This window comes from Aptenodytes forsteri, unplaced genomic scaffold (genome assembly GCF_000699145.1).
Source record: "Aptenodytes forsteri isolate BGI_AS27 unplaced genomic scaffold, ASM69914v1 Scaffold84, whole genome shotgun sequence".
NCBI classification, from domain to species: domain Eukaryota; kingdom Metazoa; phylum Chordata; class Aves; order Sphenisciformes; family Spheniscidae; genus Aptenodytes; species Aptenodytes forsteri.
The window spans coordinates 3,604,399-3,616,681 of record NW_008795492.1 but is presented as its reverse complement, the minus strand read 5'-3'; the positions used below and the strand labels follow the sequence as shown (position 1 = coordinate 3,616,681).

The 12,283-nt window shown below is 35.3% G+C and overlaps 1 long non-coding RNA gene across 1 annotated transcript; it reads right to left on the bottom strand.

Annotated features, from left to right (window-relative positions):
• Positions 1–7,634: 7,634 nt before the first annotated feature.
• On the bottom strand, positions 7,635–12,037 carry LOC109279524. Its single transcript, XR_002086218.1, has 2 exons — positions 11,395–12,037; positions 7,635–10,640 (listed from the first exon to the last, which is right to left on the bottom strand). It is a non-coding gene; the product is annotated as an uncharacterized LOC109279524 (long non-coding RNA).
• Between the last annotated feature and the right edge of the window lie 246 nt (positions 12,038–12,283).

Below are 12,283 nucleotides of genomic sequence, written 5' to 3'. Positions count from 1 at the left end.
AACTAATTGAAAAAAAACCACCGTACAGGGTTTTTTGGTTAGTTTCAGGCATTTCACAGTAAGGAATTATAGGCATTCTGTTACACTATCTGACAAAATACCAAAAGATTTAATGCATATTATTAAATTGCTGGTGTTATTTTTACCATTGCATTGTGAGACTTGATATTATAGAGTTTGTGGCTGGAATAGGGAAGCTTTAACGTCCTTCACAAATTCTTACTAATTAAAATATTAAGAAACAGATAAAAATATTCCAGAGGAAAGATTTGGTTTTTTGTTACAAACTTCAATTCAGCCCTGAGATGAATCATCCTTTTGTTGGATTACTGAATAGACTGGACACAGAAGGTGATATCTAGTGTTGCACAAAAATCTTAGATTTCCTAATATTTTCATACCTGACTTTGACTATCTATCCTTTAAGACAGATGTTTTGAAAGTTAGTACACAGCAACTACTATTGCTGTATGCTTTTGGTATACAAAAGTGGTAATTCAGTGAAAGATCTCAGATCTTGACTTTACCATCCTGAAGTGAAGGGCTGTTTTCTAAATGAGTACAGAGTTCCAAAAGATATCAGAACTGCATGTTTCACTCAGCTTTGTTTTTCCTCATTTTTCTGCCTTGAGATTCAAGCCTCAGATTCAAATGTATTCTCAAATAGATATTAATAAAGAAAAAAAATTAAAATGCAACCTGTACTATCCTGAGCTCTAGTAGCAGGACTAGGCTATTTTACTATAATTAAATGGATATGTGCTTTACATAATTAATTTTTTTTTAAGAAAGGGATATGATGTTGGGATTTGATAGAGCATCTCCTATCCTACACTGAAATAAGTACATTCCTTTATATAGTTGGAATAAAAATTGGTTTTATATCTGTAAGCAAAAAAGTGAAATACAATAGAGGAAATATTTCTGGAGAAGTATTGTACAAAACAAGATTTTGCAAGAAGTTGTCTTTTTTTCCATACAGTTTAAAGAATGGTTTGCTTTTAAAAGTTTGGACAGATGAGTAATTTTGTTTGAGGACATGCGGATCTTCTCATTTAGTATGAATCTGATGACAGTCCTTGAAATGCCTTTCAAAAGAAAAGACAAAGATTTCATAATCTCTGTATCAGAATTTGCGGTAATGCAAATTCATTATATATGTTAATACTTCCTTCATTAGCTTTGGTGTCTAATTTTACAAAACGTTGAATTTTCTATGAGCTAAGTGACAAGAATTTCGCCATGCTTTAGATTTTTTTCTAAGTAATAAGCCTAAGAGAACATAGAACGCTCTGAAATGAGTTACACCAAACTTCATTGTATTTGGTGACATAAAGGGTTTCTCTTGTTTGTCAGGATTTGTCAAGAGAGTTAGGAGTGAGTTAAATCTGTACCTGGAATTTTAGCATGTGAGTCACAGTGAGGTCTCTAATAACAAATGTTTTGACTGGGTGTCCCAGGTGGAAAAAAATGGCCACTTAGATCTCACTGAAGAACAGTTCTATAGTTCTCTCTTGATCTTGTTTTTTATTAACGACTGTACTGGAGATTTTTTTATGATGGAAAGGGGTGGTGAGAGGAAGAAGCTTTTAAAGGAAAGACACACACACACACACCCAACATACACAGAGCTTCTTTTATGGTCATGATTCACCACTATGGAAATCAAGCAAAGCTTGGAAGAATACTGCATGATGGCTTGCCAGGGCTTTGAAGTGCATGGCAGTCAAAGCCATTTGGACACGGTTTAACTTGAACATTGTGCTAATATGTGATTTCCAAAGTTTCTGCTTGTGGTTCTCCACCCAGAAAATAAGAAGACAATGACAATGCACCCTCGTACTTTTGTCCTAAGAACATGTTAGAAATACATAATAATGAAGAGGAGTTGAAAGTATTAAAAATGCAAATGATTATCCTGAAAAGTTGCAGTCAAATGATTCTTATGAGTAAAGAAGTCACAAACAGAATTAGTTATCTATAATTCTAAGAAAACAACTCTGAACATTGTCCTTATTTTTGGTATATCTACAAATGGCTTGATTATCCAGTTTAGTAGCTTAGGTGTAATTTTACAATATATTGAAGAATATGCATTTTCATTAGGAACAAGTACTTATCTCAGGCAGGAAATCTTCCTCTGATACTTGGCTAAGAACATAGGAAGAATAGCAAGATAAACAAATAGCAGCTCAAATTTTGTTAAAGTTGTTTAATGAAGAGCACTCAGGTAGTGAAGAGCCATTTGTAAGTATGACTGCATGGAGTGTTTCCTACAATCATCATAACTATGTTAACTTTTATTGAAAGTGAAAATTGGACAACTGACCTGCAATTTTCAACTTGTGCAATGGTGAGAAGAAACACAGGCTTGTCACAGGCTTGATAAAGTCCCATCAGCTGGAAATGGACTGGATCGCTTTATTTCCATTCTAGCTCTCTAAGCCCATGTACCTTTAAGCTTTGTTTGATCAGAGTTGGAAGCAGGTTTCTCTCTAGTTCAGTTTCCAGTCAGGATTATTTGTGAGACTTCACTGGCTATTTGCACATGCTCCCCCTGCCCAAGGATGAGTACTGACAGCTGTGTCCCTAGGTTCTCTGAAAGATTAAGCGCATCTTTTCCTTTAGCTCCCATTTTACTTGCTCAGGGTTTACAGTTCACCTCTTGGAAACATGCGATAGTTGAAGTAGACAAGCACAGATGTAAAAATTCCATAAAATCAATCATTCTTTATATTAGCTGGCACAAAATATCATACAGATGAGAAAACACTAAATATACTGTGTGTAATTCCCTTCCTCATTTTTGAATGTTGTTTTGGGCATAGTCTGTGCACTCCGTGTCATCCATTTCTGTACACAACTTTTCTAGATTATCTTGCATGCCTCTGTCAGAATTCTGAAGCCAGTTTCCTTCTCACTTGGCTGGCCCACAGTTAGCAAAGCATGCCTCACTGTTCCTTCTCCATGCACAAGTTTTCTGTCTCTCTATGATTCATGGCATTTCCCAAATGCTTTATCTTTCAAGGTCCAGTTGTAACATTTGATCTTCCTTTCAGTTTTTTGGGAAATTCCATAGCTCCAAACCCTGGCTTGCAGGAAGAGTTTGGGTGAATTGATTGCTGTCTGGCTCAGGCGCCCCATTGTCCTTTCATTTTCCCTCTTGACTGGGAGCTGCTAGGGTGGGACGTTTTCCACAGTCCCATGTCTGAGACACATATGACTCAGCCCTGACAGCATATGGTTGACTTCACATCCTCTGAGGTATTTAATGATACAGCAATTTCATAACCGCAACCAGGATTCATACTTTGTACAGGGATAGATTTCCCACATTGTGACATACGCTGTTTCAAATGTGGTTTCTTAAGAGTTTTGAGTATTTTACCTACAAGCTGTACTAGTGGTATTCTACATTTCACACAGTACTTATTCACCTGACTGCTTCTTATGGGCAGAGTATGTATATGAAGTGAGAATTGACACACCACGTAACTTCTAAGTAGAAGGGTTAGTTACAAAGCCAGCAGCTGCTTTATATAAATCTTAAAAAGATATAGCCAGTACTTCTCTGAGCAGAAGAATCTCACATTGATTATGAATCAGAAACATGAGAAAAACTGATGCAACAAAAGCCTATTCCATATCTTTCCAGGTTTGTTTTAAACAATTCAGTGTTTGCTCATAAGGTAAACTGACAAGAAGGTTGTGAATGTGTCTTAAAATTTTCCATAACAAACCTAAAACGTATATCTCAAATTAATACAGATGTTATTTATTGGACTACAAACATTTAAAATAATCAGCATTTTCATAGCTTAGTTTTATGAGAATGTACATAGGTCTCAGAAGGCAAGGCGCTCATGGAAATTGTACCTGACCAACCTGGTTGGCTTCTGTGATGAAACGACTGGCTCTGTGGAAGGTAACGTAAGTGATTATTCCCCTTGTCACCAGCACTTGTGAAGCTGCATCTAAGTACTGTGTCTGGTTTTGGGCTCCACAGAGATATGACAAACTGGAGAGAGACCAGCAGAGGGCCACCTGGGTGACCTGGGGACTGGAACAAAGCATGCAAGGAGACAGTAAGGGTGTTTTTCTCCCCGGAAAAGGCTGGGGTGGGTGGAATCTAAACTTAACTAGTCATGTTCCAGAAAAACCTGCTCTAACTTCAACGTTAGTCATGCTTTGAGCAGGAGACTGGATTAGAGATTTCCAACAGTCACTTTCAAACTTATGTTCTATAATTCTAAAGTATTCTTTTGGTAGTTTGTTGGTTGGGGTTTGTTTTGTTTTGTTTTAAAGATCACATTGAGCATGTCATAAAGGTCTTGGTCAGCATCAAGCCTTGTATATCACACCTTATTTCTTGATGCATTAAGAATAACCCATTTCTATATGCTTCATTTACTAATTTTCATCACTCAAAATAACAACCAAGTCTTACCTGATAATACTTCATAGATAAAAAGATGATACCTTCTAACCACATAGAAGGCTAGAGGCTTGGAAGCATAATTTTGGCTTTTGTCACCCCTGAAGCCACAACCTTCTTTTTTTTTTCTGCTATAGTTTCAAAGAGAATAATAGCATCATCTGTTGTTTTTGACTTGCACACAGTAAACTTTCTGCAAAGGCATTGGAGCAACATCACTTCTGCTTGGTTTTGTGCTACCCTTAGTGTGCAGTTTGCATATCTGGCTGAGCCAGTCTAAGAGCTACTCCTGATGGGAACAGTTGTTTTGATCCTGGCTTCAAATTCCTGCCTCTCTGTTATACCAGTTCAGGGAACTAATCTGGCAGAAGATGATTTCCTTTTCTGTAAGGATAATCTTTTGCTTGCTTCACTCCCTGAACTTACTGAAAAAGATCAGAAGGGTCCTTCTGACAAGGATCTTGTCAGAAGATGCTGGTTCAAGGGGAGGGAATGAGAATGTGTGGCCAGAGACAAGGGAGACCCTTTATGTCAGCACCTAAATCATTGTATTGCCTTAGCTCCATCATCCACACTTTCACTGTCATACTGACCATTTTCAAATTAAATTGCTTTACTGAGGTTTTTCCAGACTGATGTACATATGAAGTTATCAGCTAAAATTCACAGTGTTAAAAACTTTTCAGATATCAAAAGACTGAGTTTCAAAAAGTGAAGAATGCTAATTAGTGTACAATAGAGCATTTAGAAGAAAAAATTACTGAGGCAATTTTAAGTGTTCTAATTTTACATCAGTGTACATTTTATTATATTTGCTTGTAATATCATAACATTAAATATATTTCTTGCATATGAAGAATATAATTGAGAGTGAAAGAAATTTTAAGCTTCAGATTGTGCAGGATTAGTGTTTTGGCACTTGGTCCAAGCATCTAAATAGTCTAAATAAGTATTCCTAGAAGTTATGTTGCTTTACCCAATATCCAGATGTGATAGCCTGGGTCTTAGTTTGGCTAATTCTAAATACCATAGCAATCCTTAAAAAAACCCAACCAACCAAAAAAACCCCCCCAAAAACCAACTTAGAAAATAAACTTTGACCCATTCTTTGTAGAATAATCTACATTAATAATCATTAACTATCAAAAAGGAGAGACCATGGAACAGCAATCTTTTGTATTTCCAGTGTAAACATGGTAAACTTTTTTTTTTTTTTTTTTTAAATGAAGCTAGGGGCCAGTGTTCTGTATTGTCCTCATTAAAAAACAAAGGTCTGGCAACTTGTTTCTTTGAAATACTGGAATGACCCAAAGGCTTGGAATTGAGATTTGATGTTGGCAGGAAAGCGGCCTGCCTGTGGAGCATGTGCTTTTTGTTATTTCTGTGACAAATCTACATATTTAACCAAGTTTTAACCCTTTTGGGCATAACTCCTAGTATGATCTCTGCTTGCTAGATTGTAACAGCAAAATCTTTGATAATTCTGTTCCCTAATTATTCCAATAACATCTCTCTGCATGGAGTATATGCATAACAGCTCCACAGAGCTGTTGGGTACACTCTGTCCCCTTAGAGGTCTTAATGTGACTAGACTGCAGGTACCTTTCAATGTAGACCTAGTGGCATAATGAATTCAGTCATCTTTCACTGTTGTTGAAGGTGATTCAACTCAACCTAACTGGTTCAGGAAGTCCATTTCACTTACTGGGACTTCAGGATGGTAAAAAATTAGTAAAAGAAGTAACATCTTAAAACTATCACAGCTGTTTCTGAAGTGTTTGACCACAGCTGGGAAGCCCCAGTAGATTAATTTCTTGGCAAACTGGTTAAAGAGTTTACTGCATCTATCTGTCTGCTCTGCAACTCAGCTGGCAGTGCCTGTCCCATAACAGGGCTGCAGAACAAAAGGAATGTTGGCTTTGCGGTTATTGCAGTTCACAGCTCTGTATGTTAAAATTTAACAAATAGCAGCTTAATTTCACATGCTCAGCAGTAAACTGTAGTAGTTTTTCCCCCAGTTTTTGTTCTGAGGAGTTAGCATAAAAAGTTACAGACCTAAGCTGTAGATGTGGTTAGCATGAAAAAAGTACAGTGTGTAAAAGGTTGGCCTTATTTGATGTTACCAACAGTTAATGGTTATAAAGCATTTGCAGTTACTCAGCCTTTTCACCTGCTATTAAGAGAGTTATGAGACATGACAGTTATATCTGATTATGATTGTTTAAGGAACATAATCTGTCCGAGGGATTCTGCAAAACCATTGAATTGCAAAAGTTCTGAACTTTGTGTCTGTAAGTTAGAGATTTTTCTTTACAGTATCAGCTTTACATGTGAACCATCTTACATGAGTTACAATAAGGTGACTGTATAAATGAATTATTTTCAAGGCTTTAGCATTAATTCTGCTCTCTGTAATTCCTGTCACTCCTTGTAGTAGTAAGTTATTAAATAAGTACTAAGTGTAATGATTTTGTAATTTAGGATTTTTGTAAGATTCCAGATGTTTAAAAAAAATTTTTTTTAAAAAGTAGTAATTCACTGGGAACATCAGTTTAATGTTGAACTTCCTCAGGCCTTAATCAGCTTTAATAATTAACATTTTTGGCGACTAATTATTTATGATTACTCTGTTTAAATATTGGGTTCCTCACTGCACTATGACTAAGCAGTCTGGGTGCTTACATCTTAAACTGAGAGCAGAAAGAGTTCATCGTTCAGACAAAACTATGCAGTGGATTAAGTCTTGAGCAGCAAAATTCCAGTCGTCTCATAAGCACACACAAATGCACATATAAAGTTACATGTGTAACTTGCAAAGGGGAATCAACAAGTAAAAGTCACCTCTCACTTTGTGATATCTCCAGTGTCTGTTAGGTAGCAGATAGAATTAATGCAAATAACTGTCAGAAATACTGAGTACACGATCTTAGTTTTACTTACAGTTTGCACAGAAATGAATATGTATCTGAAATGCCATAAAGGAGTGAATAAGGCCCCCCAAAATCACTACCTTTTAACTCCAGATACTTTTTATTTTATGCTTTCATTTTTATTGACATAAACATAATGTTTAGAATTAAATAACCTACATTTAAACAATTATTTTATATTGATTATATATCTCCTGAGCATATTGAATCTTTGCAAAGCTTATGCTGTAGAAAAATATCCTCTGTAAGTCAACTATTATTTTTCTTACTGCTAATTTATAATGAGTATGACGAACTGGCAGAGGTACCTCTGGGATTCTAGCATGGTCCTCAATATTTTGCTTGTCTGCTAAAAACTCTCTCCAGTTGTGCTAAAAAGTTTTTCAGTTCCCATCGGTCTCTGGAAAGTACTATTTTTCTAGTAACTCAAAATGTTTTGGATAGCTGACTTTCTGATAAGTTACTCCAGTGCCATAATTAAACTCCAGTAAGTTTACTGCATCATTTGCATCTTGCAGCTTCCAATGCCTATTGGATCCACCTTTTTTCTAAACGCAATAAAGTGTCATTAGTTATGGGATGGTGGATCTGAGTATGGGTTTAAATTCTGCTCAGGATTTCCTTTTTCTTCAAATATTACAGCCATGTAAACATGTTGGATATATAATACTTGCAGACATTTGTGCACCGTTCAGATATGTATGTTGCTTTACTTAGTTTTCTCCCGTCAGGTCTTTGAAAGAGCCCTGGATTCCAGTACATAAAAGATGTAACATTTAGGGGTGATAGTGGAAATACTTGAAAGCAAAAGCATTACTTCACCACCTGTCACTGCAGCAGGTATCTTACCAAATTGGTATGAATGCAACAGCCAGCAATAGCAGCAGCCATTAAACTTGTTGAAGTAATTAATTTACTTGTAGAAATACAGCTCTAGAGAAAATAATGCAAGTATATTTACTTCTACTTACTTTACTACTTAAACTTGTATATTTAGCATCATCCAGCATGTCATGGATGATGTCATGAGGTTTTTGCAAAAATTTAATTGAATTTCTACATAATCTAAAATGAATGTATGTGAAGTGCTTGATTATACTTTTGCTTTTTTCTTGTATCTTCTTTCTCTCTATCTTGGGAGAGTTGTGCTGAGTTTACATCTTTCCAGTTCTCATAGTAGCTATAGCCAAACTTCTGTCTAAAGTTTTTCCTTGCTTTAAGCCTGGATCTAAATACCAACTTTTTCTGTTATGTTCTGTTTACCTCAATAAAAATATAACTTTGTGTTGGTACATTTCTGGCTTGGAACAGAACCTGGCTTTGATACTCTGCTCTAAGCAAAGTTAATACAACTTTGGTGTTTATTTCAGTGAATAAGATTCCAGGCTGGCTCTTCTTCTGAAAAGCAGTAAGTTGATTATGCTTGTCCAAAGCTAGTTGCTTTTTATTTGTTTCTTGGCATGCACTAATTACTGTCTAGCTTTCTATGTTTCTTACCTGAATGAGGTCAACTGTTTCACTTTCCTCCTACAGTACATTATTTGAAAAGAAGCCTACTTGGCTTTTGTTGGATTTAACTTGAATTCAGTTTGTCATTTGATATGAAATCCACATGGCCCAGAACCCTGGAGATTAGTCTTCTCTGTCAATAGGGAGATGGAAGCAAATTTCATTACACTTTTCATTTTAAACATTAAATTGTGGCAGTCTTGCTGCATTTGTTTTCAATTTCTTATACATGTCTTAAAATATGAGCATTAATTTTTAAGGTTTCTCTTACAAATAAGTTGTGGAATAACCTGAACGTTCATTTTACAGTTGCATAATCTGACTTGTAGTTTCATGTTTAACAGTTTCATCCACTATCTGCAGGATGATACCTTTGGTTTTTCTAGATCTTTGCACTTTTGGGAATATATTAGTAGTATTTACCTGTCGGCAATTAATGGGTGGTCTTGCAGTTTGGATTGTGAAGGTCTTTGTATACTATTCTTTTGAGGATTTATTTATTCCCCCCTCCCTAATTTTTTTAGTTTATGAAATATTCAGTCTTCCTTTGCTTTTTGTTTCCTTTTCTATTTCCTGTTGCCTTGCATTTCACTTTAGACTGCTGGGCGTGTCCACCCTCCTCTTTATTTTCTCCATGAGTTCATTATTAAGTATGAGTGACAATACGAAATAATTTGGGACAAACATTACTGTTAACCATTTGAGTTTTGTGGCAGTGGTATTGCAGTCAGAAGCTAACATCTTGAGGGAAGATGCTCTCTTTACAGCAAAGAGAACATCTGTGGACTAGATTTGTAACACATATTTGAAGTATTTACTTGTGAATCCTCCAAAAGATACGGATTCCATCACTGAACCATTTTCATATGCAGCAAATAAAAACCATGATAGTTAACATGCTATACCAAAGCTCACTTTAGGCTGGTGCACCCTCTTTAATTAGCAGAAATAGGACTCGGAAGGAACATTAACCGCAGAAAGAGGCAGATGGAAACTGTGGTAGAGAGATTAATTCACTGCAACATGGTAGCATTGGAAACACTATCTTCCCCTTTTCCTTGTAGACGAGGAAAAGTTGAAAATGTTACAGAGTTACTGATTACCTTAGGATCTTGCATCCTGCTCTTCTGGAAGCCCTTCCAGGGGAGCTGTTGAGCTGGTCTGTATTCTGTCGTCCTACTGCACCCTGTGATTCTTAGATAGCTGTATTTCACAACATTTATTTTTGAAAGTATTGATTGTCTTGTTTGTATTTGTTGCCTGTGTTTGAAACCTATTAAATCAATAGGTCTTATATTTTATAATCCTCATAGTATTCTTCAAAATCACAGAGATGATTACAGGCTTTCATGCTTCAAATTCTCTTGATGCCCACATATACCATGAAGTATAGTAAAGATAGCAACATCTCGCTTTCTTCTCTGCTATGAAATTTCAAGAGTTTTAGTTATGTGGCATAGGATTCTCATTATTGTTTCACTTTTTTTTTCCATTTTAGCATGCATTTAAAAGTGAGATTCTGCAAAATGGCTACTGTTCCGCTGAGGTATATGAAGCAATTTTTAATTCTCATGAAAGATTGTAGCTGAGAATGCTTAACATTTTGAATGTCTTAGACTTAAGAAAGATGGATAATCATCAGAATCAATGATTCTGGAAAGTACGGAAGACTAAGGAAAGGTATCAGCTCCAGTTTGCCACTTTTCTTTTTAGTTGTCTTGCATAAATATTTTGGTTAAAACATCTCTTCAGTAACAGTATATGTCCTGAAAATAGCAAGATGATTTATAAGTTAAAAATATGAAATTACTAATACATAACATGTTACTTAAAAAGAAATTTACAGTTTTTCACGTGTATCCGTTGATTTGTATGATCAATATATTAGAAAAATATAACTAAAGAGAAGGAAATGAAAAGGTGTAGGGGTTTCTGTGCTTTTTATTTTTGGTTGGTTTTTTTTTTAAACGTTCCATTTAGTGAGTAATTATTCCATGCCCCCCCCAGCTCCGCAACATAAACATTCAAACAGCTTGATATATATTCCAATAAAGAAGTAAAGCAGTTTTTTGTATGTTAATGGTAGTTTACAGTAGTGGGGAAGAGAGTTGTATTTTAAATATGCAGAAAATATAAAGCAGAATTTCTCAATTTAGTGGAAAAAGAAATACACAGTTAATCCCATGCATTGCTGCCATAAAGCATTGACTTACAAATGAGTAAAAATAGTGCAAATGTTGAATTCCATTACTTATGTTTTCCCTTGCAGAATGGGGTATATTCTTTTTTGCATGAGCGGGAATGAAAGTGTGTGAATTTAAAAAAAAAAAAAAAAAGGCAAAAAATTGCAGTTATTTCATAGAGCAACTTCTGATTCTTGCAGACCACAGTCTGAGAAGCTCTGATGGAAAAGGTTAGATTTTAACCAGCTGCCTGAATTTTATTGAGAACTTAGAGAATGAGAGAAATGGCAGTTACAACATAATTTATCTTGATAACCAGAGAGATTGAATCACTTACCACATTCCCATAGTGCAAATATTTGTGCAGCTAGGTTTTCTGGGTCCTTTCTTTGCCTAGTCAGAATCTTTGACAGCTTTCCTCTATGCCTTTCTAATGTGGATTTCTTCTGGGCTTTTCCTAGACAGGTATTGAAGAACATGAAAGAAGCGCAAAGATTTTGTTTCTCATGTTTAATTACCAGTGCTCCTCATTGTCTTTAGCTGCTGTATTATAAATGCACACACTATTAGATAATATAAATAAAGCAACAGCAAATAACAGAGGTAAACAAAGAGTTTCAGAAAGCAGAAGTCCTAACAGGGGCATTATTTTGTGCATGTGATTTGGGAATATGGAAAACGAATTAAAAGTCTTGTTTAAAACTGCTGAAGCTTAGTCAGGATTTCGTGGAGTGTTTCATTTGTTTAATTCAGATGTTTTTATTTTAAATTATTCAAATTTAAAAGCTAGTTAAGAGACCTTGCCAAAGTATATAATTTCATCAGTAATCAAGTGTATAGAAGAATATATCTTCGATGTCAAAATGGATTAAAATTCATACTGGATATATTTTAGTTGCATAAGGTTTTCAGAAAGTGAGAAACATCAAAATGCTGGGTGAATATGTGTGGTTTTGAATTTATTTTTAAAATATGAAAATAATTTCAAGATTAAAAATGAACCTTTGAACAGCTGTGTTATGTCAAAGGCTTGAGTGGAAAAAGGAAAAATAAGCCAACAGCAACTGAATATTTGTAAGGATTTAAAGTATTATATAAATAACACATGCCATCTTTAAAGCAATGTTACAAAGTACATCAGAGATATTAGGGACAGATTTGTAGAGTCATCTTGGGTATTCTTTCCAGTCAAGCTCTTTTCCACACTATTGTAGTCTATAGCCATG